Here is a 22,315-nt window from a genome sequence, read left to right on the forward strand (position 1 = left end):
TAGGAAGGATAATTGAGTTGTTGATGGTGACGGTGATGGGCTCGGTCACAGAGATCCCCTTGGGACTGTCACCTGATGTACTGAAATTACCTCTGAGCCCGTTTTCCCTGCCAGTTTGGGACTCCAGAACCCTGCCTTGTTGAGCCAGACACACTAGCCTGCTGCAACACAGACCCAGGGCCTGGGCCACACCCCCAAAGCTGCAGACTTTAACTAAAATCAGGTCAGCAGGTTACCTGTCTCCAGCTCCCAGACACCCAGCTCCCAGTGTGATACAAACCCCAAATAAATCCGTTTTACTCTGTATAAAGCTTATACAACTGATTACAGGTAATAGCTCATCCTCAAAGATGTTCCAATAAGCTTTTTTCACAGACTAGACTCCTTCCTAGTCTGGGCCCAATGCTTTCCCCTGGTACAGTCTTCCTTAGAATCAGCAGACATCTCAGGTGGTAAGCAAGGGTTTTCTTATGACTGGCAGTCCCTTTTGTCCTGCTCCACCCCCTTTTACAGCTTTGGGAAATATATATAACCTGGGAGCAGATAAGGTTGCCAGGAGAGTGAGTAATTATATGGCTGTTTCAGTTCAGTTCTGGTTTCAACGTTTCCCAGAGTTCTCACTTTAGTGTAGAATGGTTCAGGGATTCCTTAGGGATCTTAAATGCAAAGCAGTCCAGTTATCATGATCTCACATGTGTATGCTTATGGTATTTAACATTCGTTCACACTGTTTTGTAGGATACCCCTTCTTGCCTTCAGTATGTGAGATCCCTAGAGAGAGATTCTGTTCTTTGCTGGCAATTCAATCTATTTTAATGCAGTGGTTAAATTATTACTGGGGACATGCAAATGCTGGACTTACCTGGGAGTTTCCTTGCCTCTGTTGCACCTTGGTAGCTAAATCAAAATGGCTGGAAGCAGAAGCAACAAAGAAATAATTTACTTTTGTATGTTCAAAGAAGTGTTGGGAACACCTGGGGCCTCATGTGGAGGGGAAGTGAGCGCTGTGAACCTGGTGGTGGGGAAATGACTAAGGGACTGCAATTCTACACACTTCCTCTAAAGCCTCATAAGAGCAACACCATGCACTTCTAACAATGCTACGAAAGTTATTGCTCAATTAACCTGGACCTCTTGCGCTTTGCTATTACATAAGGCTATTGATCTATACTAGTGATACTCAGACCTCAGTGGTTCAGGAGCCAAATTAGCGATAAACATTATCCAAGAGCCACAGTAGTGTGATTTCATTTACTATTTATATTCATATTTAAACAATATGATGGAAAATATTTAGTTTTTATTATTCTCACAGCAAAATGACTGACCAAGTATTATAATATTAACTACAATTGGTTAATAACATAGTTAAAGCATTCTAATTGGTTAATAATGAAATCACACAGTGTTTTGATATCATGTGCTGCAAAGACCCACAAGGGACACATTAAAGAGCCACCTGCCTCTCACGAGGCTCAGTCTGAGTATCACTGATATAAATGTATAAATACCACTGTTATACATGGATTGATCAGAATACAGGCAGTCCTTGACTTTATGACGTGTGAGTTATGATGAACAGCACTTACGTTTATAAATTGAAATCCGGTTTCGACTTTCCGATGTTGGTTTCGACTTTATGATGCTCAATCCGATGCAACGCCACACAAGCGAACAAGTTTATACGTGTGCATCGACGTTCTGCACCTCCCATCTCCTGACTCAAGATGTTCAGCTGCTGTTCTGACACCATTTTTACGTGGTGAATCTTTGTGTTTCCAAACTTTTTCTTAAAATGTAGTGTTTCTTTGCCCATAATAATGGAAGAAAAGCATAAATCTGGTGCAAGTTATGTTTCTTCTTCTAAGAACCACATAACAATTACTATGAAAACAAAAATGGAAATAATTAAGAGGTCCGAAAAAGGTGAGACACCAACTGAAATTGGTAGAGCTTTGGATATCCCCTGAACAACTATCATGACCATCGTGAATGACAAGATAAGAATTCAGGAACATGTCAAGGGCTTGGCTCCTATGCAATCACCTGAGATAACTAAGCAGCGTGTTGGACTTATTGCTCAGGTTGAGAACCTGTTAACTATTTGGCTGGAGAATCAAAATCAACGCCATGCTCCTGTGAGTTTAGGCATAATTCAGGAAAAGACTGGGAGTCTTTATGGTGATCTAAAGAAAAAACGGGGAGAATTCTAATACTGAGCCTTTTAATGCAAGAAGGGGGTGGTTTATGCATCTTAAAGTCAGGGCCAATTTGCGCAACATCAGGGTCTCAGGTGAAGCTGCCAGTGCTGATGAGGAGACAGCTCGTGCTTTTCCTAAGACATTGACTGAAATCATTGAAGAGGGTGGGTATTGTGCTCAGCAAGTTTTTAATGTTGACAAAACTGGGCTCTTTTGGAAAAAAATGCCATCAAGAACCTACATTGCCAAAGAGGAGAAATCCATGCCAGGGTATAAAGCTGCTAAAGATAGGCTCACTCTTCTGCTCTGTGCAAATGCTGCAGGAGACTTTAAACTTAAACCTTTGCTTGTGTACCGTTTGGAAAACTCCAGGGCTTTCAAGGGATATTCCAAGGCATTTCTCCCAGTGATATGGAAATCCAATCCTAAGGCGGGGGGTCAATAAGAACGTTCTTGAGGTTTAATCATCATTTTGTGCCAAGTGTCGGGGATTATTGCAGCAAAAACAGTCTTGCATTTAAAGAATTGTTAATCCTCAACAATGCTCCTGGTCATCCAACCATCCTTGATTACATGTATCCTGACATCAAAGTGGTGTTTCTGCCCTCCCCATGCCACCTCATTGTTGCAACCCATGGACCAGGGGGTATTTGGACCCTTCAAGGCCTACTATCTTAGGAGCACATTCTCCCAGGCCATCAGGGCAACTGAGAAGGAAAGTGGACCAACTCTGAAGGAATTCTGGAAGGGCTTCAACATTTACCATGCAGTTAAGAACATTGGAGAGGCATGGAATGAAGTCAAACAATTTGAATGGTGTTTGGAGAAAATTGTGTCCTGAGTTTGTGTCTGACTTCCAAGGCTTTACAGACACTGTTGAAGAGGTGACCAAAAATTTTGCTGAAATGGGAAAAAAACTCAACTTAGACGTTGTACCAGAGGATGTTGATGAGTTGCTGGCATCACATTCTGAAGAATTAACTAATGAGGACCTCATTGAATTGGAACAGCAAAAAGTGGCAGAGGAAGAAGATGATGCACCTGCTGTTGAAGAGACTCCTCCTTGTAAAGTCTTGACAACAGAAGTCTTGGCTGAAGTATTTCAATACTTGGAAGCTGCCATGTCCCTGTTTGAGGAACATGACCCCAACATTGAACACAGTGAATCTTTGAATAGGGGCATATCCAACATGTACAGCTGCTACAGAGAAACTTACAAGGAAAAGATAAGAACTTCTGTCCAAAATTCCTTGGACACTTTCTTTAAGAAAGCAGACAAGACTCTAGTAAAACCTGCAGCCAAGACTCCTGAGAAGACTCCAGCCAAGAACCCTTCAAAAAGTCCAAACAAGAGCCCTTCAAAAAGTCCAGCAAAGTCACCTCAAAGAAGTCCTGCCAAATCACCTCAAAACTCCCTGAAATCCTAACCCAATTAGAACCAACACCCAGGAATGAAGAAGACAAGGTATGTAAAAAAAATTTTAAGGCTTTAAAATTTGTCTATGCTTTTTAGATCATTTGTAGGTAGGGGTAATGTACAGTACTATATTTCTTTATGTATTTTTAACTTATGTGATTTTTAAAATATCAGTATAATTGCTATTTACAATATAAATGCATTAATGTCGCTATATTACTCGTCTATAATTGAGTACAAAAATCTGTGTTTTTTTTTGGTGAAAATAGTGTATCTGGCCTTGGTTCACCTACCAATCCCCCATTTCCTATGGGAAAATCAGTTCTGATTTATGACGTTTGGACTTAAGACACAATTTTAAGACACCAATTATGTCGTTATGTCCAATGACTGTCTGTATATTTCCATGTATGGTAGGGCCAAGTGCAGAGAAACTGGAAAGATCACAGGAGGTGAAAGATAAGCATTAAAAAAAAAGTGGTGGTTTAGTCACAAGGTTCTTGTTCAACCACAATAACAAACAAGTAGAGTCTCTGGCCACATTTCCTTCAGGCAGTTTGAGTGTGTGAACTTTAAACGACCACAGAGAGAACACACAGGACAGCTTTTAAATCTCTATAGTCCCATTGTGCTTGCTCTCATGCTCTCTCATGAGATTAGCCCAACCCCATTTTAGTTTTAGGCTCAGCTGCACCTGGACTCTCTCTGCTCTGGCAGGCACTGCCAGCTGGGACTTCAAACACCCCTGCTGGGATTTAACCTAATAAAACTCCACACCTTGTCCGCTTTGGCAGAGCTTTTTCTTAGGGCATCCCTGAAGCAGGGTCCAGCAGGACTACTGGACTGACCAACTTATCCACCCTGTGCAAGCCACTTGCAGTGTGACATGGTTGTTTTTAAGACCTTGAACGTGGACCAATTTTCTAAAAGTAAAGGCTTATAAAGCTGAGCTATTGTGGACCAATGCCCGGCCACTGGATAGCAGCACATTCTTCCCTGCTGGCTACCTTGAAGGACTCTTCTATCCCTTTCTAAAAGTTTGTAATAATCTCTGAGTCACTTCTGAGTCTCATTTTTCTTTTTATGGATCATCTCAAGTACAGTGAAGCTGTTACGGTTTTGTAATCTTATCTAACACAGCTCAGCCTGGCCTCATCTCTCAGTGGGGTGCCGCAACTGATAAATAAAAAAGGCAGTTACTTGTGGGTGTTCTTTTGTAGTGTGTCTGGGACTTGAAATTCTTGTGGCAAAAAAGCAAGAGCCTGATTCTCCACTTGGCCACTTCAGCTTTGCACCATTATAACTCCAGTGTGACCAAATGGTGAATCAATCCCCGAACGTTTTGATGTCAGCCTATATAGCATATCATTGTATTCTCTTTCTGAACCTAACACATCAAACACCACCAGTCTAGGCACCAATCATTTACCAGAAACTCCTGGAGAGGCTCTCAGCCTTTTTAAAGATAATGTTATTTTTAACTGTCTAAGAACTTCATTACAATCGTCTTAAATAATTCACATCCACTGTAGGGCCATATTTGTCAGCTAAAATCTAGATTTCTTGAGTGCCCTATTATTTGTCTTTCACTATGTATTTTAAGCTTTCTGAGCCAATATAAAGGAAATATAAGAGTTTATAATTTAGAAAGCTTGGATATATTATCTCTTCCCATAAATTTAGCTTTATGAGCTGGCTGTGTCTGCTGCCATCTGATGGCTGTATTTTAAATAACTTTATTGTACTATTAAAAATATGTGCAATTTGATTTTTCTAGATAGACTTTAAATTATTAACTGTTAGTATATTAACATGTCTGAATGATGGAGGTAGGTACCGGATCAGAGTTTCTCTCATATTTATTCAAAGTGCTATAAAGCAAGCTAAATTTTGCATTCAGTTTCATCTGTAGAAATATGGAGTGTTGTCAGACGCTACCGGTGTGGTGCTCTGCTCTGTTCAGTGTTGATATCAATCGGCTGCGTGCATGTTCCCTCTGTGTGCTGTCCCAGCTCTGCGCAGATAGCTGACACAGCAGACCCCGAGAGAACCCCCAATGACCACAGACTCTAGTAAGGTATGAAGGCACGTCGGCCAGGTTTATTGTCGAAGAGCAACACAGTCTCCAGCTTTCCCTGGCATAGAAGTCCAAGGTGCTGCTAAGGTGCTGCTAGCTAGTACATATGTGCTCCCTGACAATGGACTCAGCTCAGTCAGTGGCGGGACTTTCCACTGCCCCCTAAGCTGGACAAAGACACCGCCCCAGGGATGCATTCTTATACACAGGTACAAACAAGTTACACATCACTCCTGACATATTGAGGTGCAACCCCTCTACGTAGCAAGGTGCCGCCTCCCACCTTGTACATGTTTGTTTGAACAAAACAATGCTATCCATCATATTACCCTTTTGACCCTGTCTTTAGGATGGGTCAGTTTGTTCCTTGTTATCTGTGTGGAATGTTCCAGTATCAGAGTGTCCTGGTACCGTATTTATATTTCTGATATCTAACACACTGTAGGTATATGTTTATGCAACATCAGCCCTATCCTTGCCAACTTCTAGTGAGCAGGGCCTGCCTCTGGCTCACAGCTTAACTTTGCTTTATGTTAGCAAAGTCCTGACCATTACTTTAGTTCAGGCTTTAGGCCTCATACTGGGCCTCTGACACCAAGGTTTACATCTCAGGGCCTCCTCTTACTACATTCCCCCACTTTTTGTCTTTTTATGGGGAGGATGTTTACCCATTGTCCCAAAAAAGCATAATGTATGGACAGGAGATAAACCAGTGGGCTAAACACTGTTATGTGGTCACCTCATTTTAGCATCCATACATTCATGCCCCATCTGTCCCTAGTCTGCACATTCCCTCGTACGACTGATAGACAGATTTTATTATCCAATTATTTTTCAGTCCCTTATGATGGGCCCGGGAATGTTAGGCCCGGGACCATGACTGAGGAATGTAGTATTATGACTGAGCCTTAGAGGCATTCCCAAATAATTAATATATATGAATTATATGGATATGGCATATACGTATAGTATGTATGTGTACATATGACGCCATCTTATATCCAAGCGTAACCATGTTTTTCCAGTCTGCTGGTGTACTCTGGCCCTTTTACTTTGGTGACACAGATAGAAACACACTCCTATTAGGGCAATTCCAGTTATCACCTGTCTCATCATTAGTAGTAGGCTGAGTGTTTTGAAATACTGGGATAGGGATGGTGATAGTGTGTCACACAGTGCTATGTTTATGAGAAGTAAAACAGAAATTTGGAGTAGTGACACTACCACTGAGGTCTTTATATATAAATATATTGTAATTAGTTACTACACAGTGAGGTTACCCTTACTGCTGGTTGTCACCCTCTGGTGAGCTTCACTGGGCAGGAAACAGAAGTGGCTAGCTTCTCTGTTTCATTGGTTGCATGGCTCTGTGATACACCAGTAGTTGATGTTTAGCCAGTTGTTTCTTATGAATGCTGTCTTTCAGATAACCTACTGGATGGACAGCAACCAATTTATCAAATATTGCCGTGTCAGGATTTAATATTGGTACCCAGACACTGAACAAGATTGTTTTGAATAACATGTGCCTCAGTTAGGATGCAGTGTCACTGACCCAAATTATGACTGGTATTAACAGGCAATTTGTTTATCCAATTCGTAGTTACTATGTAACTTAATTTCTTTACCAATTTGTTTTTTCCTTGCCTTCATGTTGTTTGCTGCTCTTCTTTTGTTGATTTTTATCTGTGTATTGGTTAAACAGTTTAGCAAGGCTATGCATATTGTACATGTGGTACAGCAATAATACAATATAGCAATAATACAGCAGTACAATAATACAGTAGTACAGCAATAATACAGTTGTTTTTACACAGTAACCAAGTTGAAAGTAAATGATGGCTTATCCTGGTCCAGCTAGTGGGTTTTAGCTGATTGTTAACTTAATTGTCCATATATGGTAGATAAAGGTGTATTTGACCAGTCTCTTATTTATAAAGCACTTCATTTTTCTTTTCTTGATGCTTGGGGGTTTCTTCACTGTATACTGATATCTTCTGGTATTTTTCTGGTGTGATATCTTCTGGTGTCTTTAGTCTGTGGGATGCAACTTAAATAGCTAGTTAGTTAACATAATAAAGGGTTTGTTTTTGTTTTTGTTTTCAGTAACCCAAACTTAATACACAGTTTAACTTTGTTTGTTTACAATGTAATAGGGACCGAGCCTTTTATAACACAAGCTATACTTTTGCAATTGTTGTATAGACATTCATTTTCATTTGAGGTTCATTACTAATATTTCATAGTAAATATAATGCTTAACGGCTAAAATAAATGCTCACGATCTTCCATGAGAAGGTGCATTGCTTTCCTTGCTGAACACTTTGTTTCAGCAAAAGAGTTAGTAAGATAATTTTAACAAGCTTTTTAGAGTTAATTTGCTTGTGATACCAACTTCACTCTTGTTAACTGTTTAGAAGTGCAAACTTTAACAACCATTGCTTCCTATTAACATAACATAAGACAAGCGTATTAAATTAAACCAACTATAAAATTAAACAAAATAAATTTTAAATACAGATACATGCAAATACTTTGAGGGTATTTGACGGTATACTTTCATGATGCTTTTTTATGGTTAGGGGCCAAAGGTGAAAAATCTGTTGAAATTATTTGGTTAGCTTTATGCATAAATTGTTATTTTAAAACATTTTGGTTATGACATTCTTATAACTATATTTAAAAGTGCAAACAAGTTTATAAAAAGCCCAAACAAGAAATTAACATTTTGTTAATATTATCTTTACATTAATGTTGAGGTTTCCCCTTACATTTTTTCTTTGAATAACAAATTTAAAAAAAACCCAACAACTGTGATTGATAAAAGAGAATTCTTTTTGTTTGCAATTGCATTATTTGTTGAGGCAGAAATATATGTACATATATTTGTAACTGAAACCTTTTTGAACTTTGCACAAATAATTGGTGCTAATAATACTATAATTATACCCCAACCATGATCTTAAAATAGTGTGGTACCACATATACATATATTTTTAAAAGGGTATAAAATTGACTTTTGTTGCAACAAAATAAAAATAATAAAAAATAGTCACATGACACACACAACATAGAACACAAGACACACACATGACATACAGGACAAACTTACAATTAAAATCAAATGGCGCCAGAATTCTACTCATAACTACACAAAATAAGGCAAATAACAAAAAATAATAAAAAGGGTTAAACATTTGAATAAACAAATTATCTTATTTAAAACTTTTAACAAAAATTTATTAAAAATATTATTATTTGCCAAATGTATTGTATTAATTTTGTAACAAGGAATTTTGCATTACTTTATATTTAACATTATTTTAAAGCTCTGCTATATGGAAATAAGAAAAGCCCATGTTTCAAATATTAGTGAGTAGTTAGGATTAGAAGCAGATAGTGCATTTCTGTTGCTTGGCAACCATATGCTCAAGAAAGTTAGGAATAATTCCAGCTGTTGCATTCCTGAAGGGTTAAAATAATTAATTTACTGGATTTATTTAAAGTAAAGTTTTTACCTTGTTTTCTTTTTGTTTCTTGTTTTGTTCTGTTTTCAATTGCTTTATCTTTTGGAAGTTTCTGTAAAAATTATAACTTTTAACTTTTAAAACAAAGAGAGAGCGCAGAAGTGCCAGGAGAGGTGGGGGAAAAGGGGGGGGGGGAGAAGAGCAACCTAGGAAGGTAGCGAGACCTGAGCCAAGATAAATTAACTCTATCAAGGTATTTGAAAGTACAGGCAGCAGCAGCAAGTTTAGCAAACTGACAAAACATATAAAGGACAAAACTTAAGTGGTATGTAAAAATATTTGAGAAAGAAGGTTATATTTTTAGATATGAGCACCGAGTGTGGGTCTAAGCAATTGGGAACCTGCACAGTTGGGAACCGTGCCCCTGTTTTTTATCCTGGCTCTGAGAGGTGATTGGGGGTAGTTACCTGCTCTTGTAAAACCTGAATTCGTTCCCCCAATGTCTTTTGCTTTTGTGTGCATGCCAAATGGATTGCAGGAGTGCCCTTTTTTGCTGAAGTTAACTGTTTTTTCGGCAACTCCATGTTTTAATGCATCAATTCTAGGTGTTAACCCGCTTAGTTTTGGTTTTTTACCTTGAAATTCTTTTTTATTCACTCCCCTGCAATTGAGTCACAGCTCCTGTCTCCTAATGTGCTCTGTGAACTGTTCCATTTTTTCCTTCATCTGATTTACCAATTCAGTGAGAGTACTGTTTGCTACTCTTTCCTTCTGTGCACTTACTTGTCCTGTTTTGGCAGACACCAGTCTAGGTCTCAGTTTAAGTTTAACTGGAACCTGCCTTTTATCATAAGATGGTGGTTGCAATCAGAAGCGTAGCTAGTCGGGTGCAGGGGAAGCAGCTGCTTCCCCTCAGCACATTTTCAAAAAAGCCACGCCTTAGGTGGGGTTACCATGGCACCAGGGGCTGCCACGGGGGTGGGTGCCTCAGGGCGGAGGGGGGGAGCTGCCGCGGGGAGGGGGGCACCTCAGGGCGGGGGCTCGGGGATGGGAGAGGGCGTTTCGCCCAGGGAAGGTGGAAGTTTCACCTAGGGCACGAAACATCCTTGCACTGGCCCTGACTGCCATAGACATGAGTTGCAGAATTTTTGCTTTTTTACTTTTATTTTTCAGAGCCTCGGTTTCTACCATCGCTCTACATATGCCAGTCCATGTTTCCCCACTTTTTAAAAATTCATACGAACCCCCCATACTGGCAATCCAGCGGGTCCATGAGTTATCAAACTCTGTGGGGATATAAAGGGAGGGGATAAGGGGGTTCCACTGCCCCCTAGGGTGGACAAAGACATTGCCCCAGGGATGCATTCTTATACACAGGTACAAACAAGTTACACATCACTCCTGACGTATTGAGGTGCAACCCCTCTACGTAGCAAAGTGTCGCCTCTCACCTTGTACATGTTGGTTCGAACAAAACAATGCTATCCATCATATTACCCTTTTGACCCTGTCTTTAGGATGGGTCAGTTTGTTCCTTGTTATCTGTGTGGAATGTTCCAGTATCAGAGTGTCCTGGTACCGTATTTACATTTCTGATATCTAACACACTGTAGGTATATGTTTCTGCAACATCAGCCCTATCCTTGCCAACTTCTAGTGAGCAGGGCCTGCCTCTGCACTCACAGCTTAACTTTGCTTTATGTTAGCAAAGTCCTGACCATTACTTTAGTTCAGGCTTTAGGCCTCATACCGGGCCTCTGACACCAAGGTTTATATCTCAGGGCCGCCTCTTACTACATGGAGTAACCCCACTGACTTCAATGGAGCAACCCTGAATTTACACCATTGTAACAGAGCAAAATAATTCACACTTACAGTTGGCTTCTCAGCTGAGGCTCTCAAAGCACTTTTTAAAAAGTTAGTTGTCACAACATTCCTGCAAATTAGGGAAGTGGTTATTATTATCCTCATTTTACCGATGGGGAAATTGAGGTGCCAAAGAGTGTAATGAGTTGTCCAAGGTCATGCAATGAGCAAGTGGCAGAGGAATTTCATGGTGCAGAGTAGCAGCTAAGACATTTCTGAGTAAACTGCCAATGAACTACTGCCTAAATCAGAGGTGGGCAAACTACAGCCCATGGGCCACATCCAGCCTGCGTGACCATCCTGCCCAGCTGTTGAGCTCCTGGTCAGGAAGGTTAGCCCCCAGCCCCTACCCCGCTGTCCTCCCTCCCCCGCAGCCACGCCACCGCACGGGCAGCACTCTGGGCAGCAGAGCGGCGCACTCCTGCCAAGCAGCGTGGCAGCGTGTTTGGCTCCGGCCGGGCGGTGCGGCTGCCAGACATGCTGCTCTGAGCAGCATGGTAAGGGGGCCGGGCCGGGGGGATTTGTTAGGGGCAGGAGGTCCCAGGGGGCAGTCAGGGGACAGGGAGTAGGGGGCGGTTGTATGGCGTGGAGATTCTGGGGGTCAGTCAGGGGACGGGGATGGGGCGGGGGTGGGATAAGCATGGGAGTCCCAGGGGGGTCTGTCAAGGGGTGGGGGTGTGGATAGGGGTCAGAGCAGTCAGGGGACTGGGAGCAGGGGAATTGGATGGGGGTGGGGTCCTGAGGGGTGGTCCCGGGAGGGGTGGTTAGGAGGCAAGGATCGGGGTTGGATGGGTTGGGGGTTGTGAGGGGGGGGCAGTCAGGGGGCGGGAAGTGGGAGGGGTCAGATAGACGGCGGGGTCCAGGCTGTCTGGGGAGGCACAGCCTTCCCTACTCTGCCCTCCATACAGTTTTGCAACCCCAATGTGGCCCTTGGGCCAAAAAGTTTGTCCACCCCAGCCTAAATCCTTTAGTCTGCTGTGCAGTAGCCCATCAGCCAATCTCCATGCTATACAAAAGGACAGGAGTGTTGGAGTGTTCCTAGCAGCCTTTTTGAATTCTAGAAGAGAACTCACTGTGAAATCAGACACTAAAACACAAAGTGCAAAGAAAGCTGGTCCCTAACCAGAGGCACTTCAAGATAGTGGAGCTTAGAAGCAAAGCCAAACAGAACCTCACCTTTGACCTAACCACTACAATGGATCTGAAAATCTCTGAAACGGCATTCCTCAACCGGGAACCACGGCCAATGGGAGCTGTGGGGGCGGTGCCTGTGGGCGAGAGCAGTGCACGGAGCCTCTTGGCCCCCCTGCCTAGGAGCTGGACCTGCTGGCTGCTTCCAGGGTGCAGTGCCGCACGGAGCCAGGACAGGCAGGGAGCCCGCCTTAGCCCCGCTGCACAGGAGCTGCCCGAAGTAAGTCCACACCCCAACCCCAAGCCCCAACCCCCTGCCTCAGCCCTGAGCCCTTCCCCAATCTGGAGCCCCCTCCTGCACCCCAAACCCCTCATCCCCAGCCCCACCCCAGAGCCTGCACCCCCATCTGGAACCCTCACCCCCCCACGCCCCAGTCCAGAGCCCTCCCCACACCCTTAACACCTCATCCATGGCCCCACCCCAGAGCCTGCACCTCCAGCCCAGAGCCCATACTCTCTCCCACACCCCAACCCCCTACCTCAACCCACAGCCTCATCCCACACTCCAAATCCCTCGGCCTCACCCCCCAGCCTGTACCCCAAACCTCTTATCCCCCAGTCCAGAGCCTGCACCCCAAGCCAGAGCACTCACCCCCTCCCACACCCCAACCCCCAGCCCAGTGGAAGTGAGTGAGGGTGGGGTACAGCGAGCCACCAAGGGAGGAGGAATGTAGTGAATGGGGGCCGGGCCTCAGGGAAGAGGTGGGGCAAGGGCTAGGGTGTTCCGTTTTTTGCAATTAGAAAGTTGGCAACCCTATTCTACTTCCTGTCACTGGTCCTGGCTATGGTGTTTCAGGGGTCTCTGCTGCCCCCGGCTGGCTTTATTGAGTTAGCCCCAGTCAGGACAGTTCTTGGTCCTTGACCTTGCTCTAATAAGGCCTAGTGGTCTGCTTCAGTTCCTTTGGGCTGTGTTTCTGGAGGCAGCCTGGTACAGGATTGTTGCCCCTTCACTATCCCAGGCCTTTCTACCCCATTCCTTCTCTCAACTCTCTCCTTTTATAGCAGGCCTTGTTTCCCCTATTGGTTGCAGCTATAGGTGCCTGGCTCCATGATTAGCAGTTGTGGCAGCTGCGTGGGGGCGTGGTCAGGCTGCTTGCCTGTAGCCAGGAGAGGCTCCCCTCCCCCTTCTGTCACTGCTCAGTATGGTCTTAGACCCCATTACAACTCCTAACATGACAGATACCAGGGCCGGCTCCAGGCACCAGTGAAGGAAGCAGGTGCTTGGGGCAGCCAATGGAAAGGGACAGCTGCTGAAGTGCCGCTGAAGAGGAAGAGAGGGAGTGAAGGACCCGCCGCTGAATTGTCACAGAATAAAGAAGCGATGCGATTGAGCTGCTGCCAGTCGCCTTTTTTTTTTTCTGCTTCGCCGCTTGGGGCGGCAAAAAGCTGGAGCCGGCCCTGACGGATACCATATTATCAACATCCTCTTTTGTGTTACTCATCTAACATTTATTGCCGGTATGGTTTCAGGTTTAAAAATATATATATGCAGTGAAGTTTATACCTTTTTTAAACAAAGCTGCTAGAATCTGGACAATTCTACAATGTATGACTCAACATCCCCAGAGGAGCAGAACAATTCTACTGCATTCCATTACCTCTTCCACTTAAGGAATATCTTCTTCTGAAACAATAAAACATGATTGCTTCTTACACATTTGTATATGGCGAGAGGCTCTAATATCTTCTACTGGAGGAAGATCATATTTGCCTTGAAATCAATTTCAATTTCTCTTGAGTCTTCAGTATAATTTTATTGTGCTTTTTACTTTTGGGGAATAGATTTTCATCTTTTTAATCTAGTTTAGAAACTGAAAACACAGGGAAGAGTCAGGAGAATTCCAAATTAGTTATGACTGGGAACATTGGTGCAGTCGGAGGTGGGTTTATAAAGGTTAAAGTTCTGAATGTTTTACTAGCACTCTTATTTTTCTTGGCTTAGTACTGAAGTCACTGAATTTTTGTTAAATCATCTTATCTTTCTTGCAGTGAAACTGAATGCTCTGGCAGTCATGAAGAGAGAGAGTGAGTGACTGTGAGTGGGTGTGATTTCTAAGAGCCAAAATTTCAACCTTCATCTTTGTTTGGGCACCTTTTTGTACACAATGGATTTCATACCTAATTTCAGCTTGCCCTCGGGAAGCTGGTTTTAATGTATAGATATCCGGCCAAAATCTGTTCTAGTTTCACTCATGCCACTACAGCTGCTTGAAATATTTTGCATATTTTTCATTTGTTTAAAAAAAAAAAGGTGCTGCTCAAAATGTCCACGTGTCACACTATAGCTAATGGTGTGGCACTGGGGAAACTGAGTGTGGAACTTTGCTCATTAACCAAATGCTAAGTAAAATTTACCAAACTATAAAGGAGAGGTGATTTTTTTCAATCTTGAAGGAACAAGCTTAAGTACAAAAATTAAGAGCCACAGTTTCACCTACCTTAAAGGTATTACAGTCTGGCCGGGGGTCGAGGGTGGGAAGGGAGAATGACCAATGGATTCTGTATATAATTTATTTTTAAAATCCTTAATTGAGAAATTAACAGTACTTTTGGAGTAGAAAATGAGAGTTAAGTAGTCTGGCAAACCTATTCACAGACTCTGCAAGTTAAGATCCATGGTCTCATACATATACAAAGGCCACAGTCTTCAGCTAAGGGCAACTTAAACCCAGCTCAGTCAGCACTGGAGCGGCTCGTGTGTTATTCTTGACTCCGTAGCCTCACTGGCAGGTTAACACAAAAAAGCAGAGTCTGTTTGTTAGGTGTGATGACACTGGCAAGGAGGAGCTCAGGGAACAGACTATGCATTTATTATTGGAAAGGGGATAGAAGCAGCTCCTCCCAACCTACTGCTGGTGTTGCTTACCCCAAAACACTTCTGTTTTCTCTCCAGACAGGAAGCATGGGTACTTCTGGAACTTCCTCTCAAGATTACTTCCTGAGACTTACTTCCCCATTATTGCTCATCTCAAAAGCTCAACAATCATGAGTCACACACCCTCCCCCATCCACCTCCAAAATCATGACATTGGCCCCCCATCATGAGATTTTTAAAAAGCACTATATTGGGTTTGTTAGGTCTGTCTTTTGATGTTTGCACCCCACCCCTGCCCATCTCCAGTGTGTCTGTGTGTGTGAGAGAGACAATATTAGTCTTACCAACTCTTTCAAATATATTGGGTAATGTGATTTTGTCCCCTGCTGAAGGAGCTCTCACCCCCACTACTGCATGTCTCCTGCCCAGCAATTAATTCCCCCCACCCATTCCCATCAGTTCACTCCCAACCCTCATCCCATTAGTTCTGCCTCCACCCCCTGCAGATCATCCCCCTCAGCCTCACCTGTGCTCCCCTTGGGCTTCTTCACCCCCCCCTCTCCCAGTCCTGCAGGGGGGAACTGCAGCATTGTCCCCTTTGCCCCTTCCATGTTGGGGTGGGCAACTCCAGGAACTCTTACTCTGCTCCCCCTGCTTCTTCCCAGTGTAGGTGCTGCAGGGAGGTAGAGGAGGAGTGTAGTGAGGCGGCCTACCTCCCGGCCGCACCTGAGAGGGAGGAGCCAGAACAGCCGCCACAGTGGGCGGAGCCACTGCTGCCTGTCCCCGCCCCCCAGAAGTCAAGGGGCGGGACAGGAAGTATAAAAGTCCCGGCCCAGCGCTCAGTTGCCGTCCGGCAGCTGGAGAGGACAGATGCTCCTGACCGAGCTCCTGCTGGACCGAGCCTTCCCCGAGGTGGACTGGCCGAGCCTGCCCCGAGCCCGGTACCCCGAGGTGGACTGGCCGAGCCTGCCCCGAGCCCGGTACCCTGAGGAGGACTGGCCGAGCCTGCCCCGAGCCCGGTACCCTGAGGAGCTGCTCGAGCGTCCCCCCAACCCAAGTCCTGAGGAGCAGCCCGAGCTAGCCAGCCGTCAGCACGTCAAGGAGCCCATGGTGTGGGACCCAGTGCCGGACACCAGCGATGAGCAGGTACCCATGGAGGGGGAGATGGAAAATAGCCCGGGGGTAGCTGACCCCAGTCTGGCTACAGCAGACTTTGAGCCGATGTTGGTGTGTTGCGGTCAGGACCCCAAGGACACAGCAGCAGACTAACTGCCGCTGTTAGGGCCCCGGGCTGGGACACAGTGGAGTGGGTGGGCCTGTGTCCCCCCTGCCACCCCACTCACGGGTGGCAGTCTCCCCCTCACACCAGCGCTCAGACATAGAAGTCTGGACTTACCTGTTGTTTGCTCAGCTCCTGCTTCAAGGACCTGAGCCCCTGAACTATTGTTGCTGCTCAGCTCCTGCTTCAAGGACCTGAGCCCCTGAACTATTGTTGCTGCTCAGCCCCTGCTTCAAGGACCTGAGCCCCTGAACTGTTTATTTTGCTCAGCCCCTGCCTGAGGGTCTGAGCCCCTTGAACTACTGCTTGTTGCCCTGCCCTGACTAGGGCTAGGGCTTTACTGACTCTGTGTGCTCAGCCCCTGCCTGAGGGTCTGAGCCTAGAACTGCTGTCTGTTGCCCCACCCTGACTGAGGGCTGGGGCTTAAATTACTGACTCTTTTGCTCAGTCCCTGCCTGAGGGTCTGAACCCCTCGAACCACTGTTTGTTGCCCCGCCCTGACTGAGGGGTGGGCTTCATTGACTGTTTGTTTTTGCTCAGCCCCTGCCTGAGGGTCTGAGCCCTTGGACCTTCGGAGACTGAACTACTGATTTAGGTCGTGTAGTGACGCGGCCTGGCTCCCGGCCGCACCTGAGAGGGCCGAGCCCCCACACCGGACTCTTACAAGGAGGAAAAAGATACAATCCTGTTTGCTTGGACAAAGCACCCTTTGCCACTGGGCTTTTTGGCTCCCTCCTCTGAGAATGGCTTTTGGTTAAGAGGGATGCAGAGGAGAGAGAGAGAGTGCTGTAGGCCCTGCCTGCAGAAGCTCTGATTGGTTAAGCTGCCCCAGAAGGTAGGCAAGTGGGGTGGGCAGCCAATCAGAGTGCTCAAATTCACAAGCGGGCTGGTTGGAGCTTCTCCCATCGTTGCAAAGACTGGCTCCAAAGAACTAAAGTCATGTCACAGGTGAAAACAATCATTACAGTTGACAACGCTGCTTCTCCTCTGGCGGAAGACCCACCTTTAGGGACTGTCTGTAGATGTGCCATACACAGAGACCCAGCCAGCACAGTAACTCTGTTACAGTATCACTGTCCTCTGCTCTATGGAAATAATTACTTCTGCCCCTAGCGGCTGACCTGTAAGGTAGCTATATAATCCCTATACTAAGGAGAGCTCTTTTAGCTCAAGCAATAGAGATGTGGTTTTTGGAGCTTGTTAGTTCTATTCTTCATGGTGCATATAAGAGGTTGGCTGATGTCTGAAGGTTGAAATCTACTCTGAACTCTGCTTGGCACAAGGTGGAGTGAGGAACACCATGGAACCCATTGTAGTTCCCCAATCTTTTGCCATCCAGTTGTGGTATAAGTTAGAACAGCTAAGGGGTTGCTCTAATTTACAACACTGGCATAAAGTCTCGAAGTGGCTGTAACCATGTCTTAGTGGGTCACAACTGAAAATGCCAAATTCAGGACAAACTGCTGAGAAATAGGGCAAACACGAACCAAAACTGGTGGTTATTCTTTTATAAGATATACCAAACCAGCCACTAAAGTCAACTCCTGTTTCACCACACTGGCTAACAAGAAAACATGAAGGCAGTTTCCTCAGGCATTCCAGTTCTTATATCACCACCAAAAACACTGGATTCAGAGATGAGTGGTTCTTTACAACCACTCTCATCAAATAATAGGTTCTGCTGATCCCAAAGGGCCAGCCACACACCCAGGTTAATATATAACTTAGATCTTACCCAAAAATCACGCTGATGCCCATCTTTTAGTGTCTAAAATCTAAAGGTTTATTTATAAAAAAGAAAGAAAGGTGAGTTAAAATTGATTAAAGGAATCAATTACATACAGTAATGGCAAACAGGCTTGTAGCAGTGATGGAATAAACTGATAGCTTAAGTCAAGTCTCTGGAGCACATCTACAGCTTGGATGGGTCATTTGTTCAGAGCTTCAGTTTGTAGCAAAGTTCCTCCAGCGATAAGAAGCAGGATTGAAGACAAAATGGAGACGATACAGCTGCCTTTTATAGTCTCTTGCCATGCGGCCTATGCTTCCTTTGTTTCAAACACAAGCTGCCCAGCACATGGCTTGAAAGCCTTAGCCTTCTCTCCATAGGCATGTCGCTGCATGCCTTGCTGAGTCACAAGGTGTATCTGCCTTCTCTCAACGGGTCAGTTGTATAGCTGATGGTCCTTAATGGGCCATCAAGCAGGCTAGGCACTGCTGATGCCAAACTCTCTGGGGGTGTCACCCAGAAGCATAGCACAAGTTTGAAATACAGACATACATACATATCTATAACTCATAATACAAAAGGTGAGACAAACCTATAAATAAGATCATCATATCTGGCAAATTATAACTTTATGCAGATATCTTACATGGTATAGCTGGCTGTGCCCAGTGTCGCAATGGGGGATAGCTATGGTCACTCAATTAGGGTGAACTGAAAAGAATGGGGCAGACAATCCCCATAAAGTTGGTAGATATTCCAATATTTATAACTTTACATACAAAAATGATACATGCATACAGATAGCATATTCATAAGAAGCAAAACATAACCTTTTTATAGACACCTCACTCGACAACCGTTGTACAATATTTGCTGCAAATATATAACAATAGTTGCAACCAGGGCTTTGGAGTGGAGCCCGGAGCTGGAGCCCGGAGCAGCTCTGGAGCAGTGGAGCTGCAGGTTTTTGCCTGGAGCTTGCTCCGGAGCCGGAGCACGGCTCCAAAGCCCTGGTTGCAACAATGATCTATATGGTTATATTGTAATCAGATAACAGCACAGTGACCTTTCACCAGCAAAGGATAGGTGTGCCACACCCCTGCCACATCTCTAATGGACACCCTCCATCTCTCAAGAGGAGGGAGCTGGGAGGAAGCTATGCCATCTCCATCAGATTTACACTAACAGATATTTCCCCTACATTATGTAAATTCTCATCTGTAGCTAGAATGTAATGCTGAGTGGCTGGAGTGGGCTGGAAAATCTAGGTTCATAGACAAAGTTTTTTAAAACCTGTAAGAGTAAAGTATTAATTTTAGAGTTTATTTTCCTTTCAAACAAGAGTTTACTATTTTCTCTTCCAGTGGTAAAGGAGCAATCAGAAAGACTTCTCAGCTGGCAATCAAAAAGCTGTTCCGAGTGCACATAATGGCTCTCAAGTTGACTATTTTTTTTCACATTTTTTGTGCATTGTTCTCCCTTGTGGTTCCCAGGAAAAAATGTTGACACCCTGAATACCAGCAGTATTTATAGAGAATTCTTACTCAAACCCTGATGAGTTTTCCAACCAGCAATAAACAATGTTCCTTTTAACAAACAATTCCACCCACCCAATGCAAAAACAATGAAAGACCAGCTGCAAGGAGAAACAGAATACAGAAGGGAAACAGCACAGTAGAGACTTTTCATGGCCAAACCTAGTATTATAGGCAGCTACACATCAGAAACTGTCAGTGATTTTATGAACTTCTGTTTCTCAGAATTTAAAATTTGGTCATAAAAACGTGCTTTGGCCTGAAGCTAAGAATACAAGGTCTCAGCCTGCACATACATTTTTTTTTAAAGATTAAAAAGAACATACAATATTTGGGTACTGTAAATTTAGAGAGATGTGAACATAAAATAGAAGTTATTCATTTAAAGCACTCTTTTGTATTTCCATGAGCCTTATTTGGAGACTGGATCAACCTGGCCTCCGAGCACACAGAAATGTGTCATTGCAGCCAGATACTTAGACATTTAAGTAACATTTATCACTTGAAATTTGAGTGGTTGTTATTTCATAATGACTGAGCCCTGGAGTAATGGGGAATAAAAATAAATAATATATATATAAATGTAACCCTTCTGCCGGGCAGTGATGACAACACCAAGGGCCAGGTTCAATGTCTAGGGGTTCCTCTTAACAATACAAAACAGAACCAGTTCAAGTCTGCACCCAGTAATCTGGGAAAATTTGACAACCACCTCTAAGAGGCAGTACTTCCCCACTCGCAAGCACTGAGTCTGTGTATAACAAAAGATAACTTCTAATAAAAAGGAAAGGGAACCAAGCATTAGTTTGTGAGAACACCATAACCACATTCAAAAGCATGTAACCATAAGCAAAAACCCAACTCCCACAGTGAATTGTCCTTTGCCTCAATTTCCCACCTTATGGTGGGAGTCTGATGAATGAATGTCTCTTTAACACATCTCTCCCCTCTCCCTTCTCTGCACCCCACTCACAGTTGGCTGTCCTTGCTTAGCAAAGACCCAGAGGTGTGTTCATAGAGGTTCACCTCCCACCCAAGAAGGGAGGGGTTGAGCAATGTCCCTGTGGTTGCTGTGCACCTCTGCAACTGGCTGTTTGCCTCTGCTTTTCTCTGCTGCCACTAGTTGTGTGCCGCCGCTGCTCTTCTCTGCTGCTGCTGGTCGCTTGTTGCCTCTGTTGGACACTCACTGTCCCTTCTGGAATGCCATGTTCTGAGATGTCACCGCTTAACCCAGGTCCTTAACCCACCACCCATGTCCTTAGTTAACATAGAGAACAGAAAGTTACAGCACACTCCATCTGGGTCAGCCCAGAGCCTTCTGACCCCTCTTCAGTCCCAGTCCAGAAGCTTCTCTCTTGACTCCAGCAGTCCACACTTAACAACCCCACCTTGACCCTCCCTAGTCCTTTGTCCTCCAGCTGGTCATACCCAGCTGTCTGCCTAAGGAGGGTGGGCCACCCAGGGTTGTTTGTTGCTACGTGCCAAATGTCCAGGCATTGGAGTGGCCATTGTATTCCTGGACTTTCCATGAGCATGGGACCCCAGGAAGTTAGACATCAGTAGTGCATGTATCTATGGGTCACTGCAAAAAGCAACCAACCTTTTCCCACCATCTAGTTAACCATGCATCACACAGGGGAAACCGAGGCACTCACAATATTCAGACAATATTATGACTAATTCCCATTCTGTCACAATTCAGACCTTTAAAACTCCTATTTTACTTATGATATAAATCAAAGACTAAAAGGGCTAATGCACATCCAGGTCTGGCTCAGAAAATGACCATTAAGAGTCAAAATGTTAGTCGAATCATGAAGTTACAGCTGATATACCGCACTTTTCCAATTTGCATTGCCTTTGACTTTATGTGAATGTTTCTGGCTATTTTGATTAATCTGGCTTCTAAGAGAGAGCCCTGTGCACCCTCCCCCATCAGAACAAGGATCTGATGCAGCTCAGAGGAGCTGGGTGGGAGCATCTGTAGCCGCTTGAGGAAGGGTAGAGGAAGAGTTGCTCCCACATGAGAATGGCAGGAAAGAAGGAGCACTTGCAAAGCTGGCACAGCTTTTGTAATAAGGGAGAAAGGGGGAACAACTCCCTTCCAAAAACTGAAAGCGGGCAAGGAGAGAGGAGTGTACATGAACTTGTGGTATTTTCTCTCTTGAATTGGAATGACATGGCTTTTTAGTTTCATGTCCATGCAGACCTGATAGTGGAAATGGTAGGTCGTGGGCCTCAGCTTTATCTGGGTAACCATAGCCAAGCTGCTCAGGGGAGTCCCAGATCCATTAAGTGCAGGATGGGTGGGTCAAGAGAGGTAGGGAGCTGTGGACAGTTGTTCCATGGATTATGTGGATCAACTGCTCAAAAGTCCTGCATTACAGTACTGCAGGTATCCCACCCTTGCCAGAGGGCTCAGGGAGTGAGGATACGTATCGCGAGAAGACCTGGGTGAAATTGTTTGGGTGAAACTTTTTTTCACGCCCCAAAAATGCAGATTTGGATAAACTGAAACATTTCACAAATTTGCGTAGAATTTGCCAAATTGTTCTCTTAAAAAACAAAAATAAAAATACCTCCAAAAAGTCTCAATGTTTTGTTTTTACATTTTAGAAATGTTTCAATTGTTCAATTCAAAATGATTTTTCATTTCAAATTTTACTTCAATTTTTATTTTTTAAAAAGATAAAAAAATTAAAAAATGAAACAAAACATTTCATTTTGGGTTGAATGAA

General features: G+C 44.2%; 1 pseudogene; it reads left to right on the forward strand.

Moving 5' to 3' along the window:
- Positions 1-1,820: 1,820 nt before the first annotated feature.
- LOC120403800 lies at positions 1,821-3,628 on the forward strand (annotated as a pseudogene).
- Positions 3,629-22,315: the final 18,687 nt, after the last annotated feature.

Source organism: Mauremys reevesii, linkage group 1 (assembly GCF_016161935.1).
Source record: "Mauremys reevesii isolate NIE-2019 linkage group 1, ASM1616193v1, whole genome shotgun sequence".
NCBI classification, from domain to species: domain Eukaryota; kingdom Metazoa; phylum Chordata; order Testudines; family Geoemydidae; genus Mauremys; species Mauremys reevesii.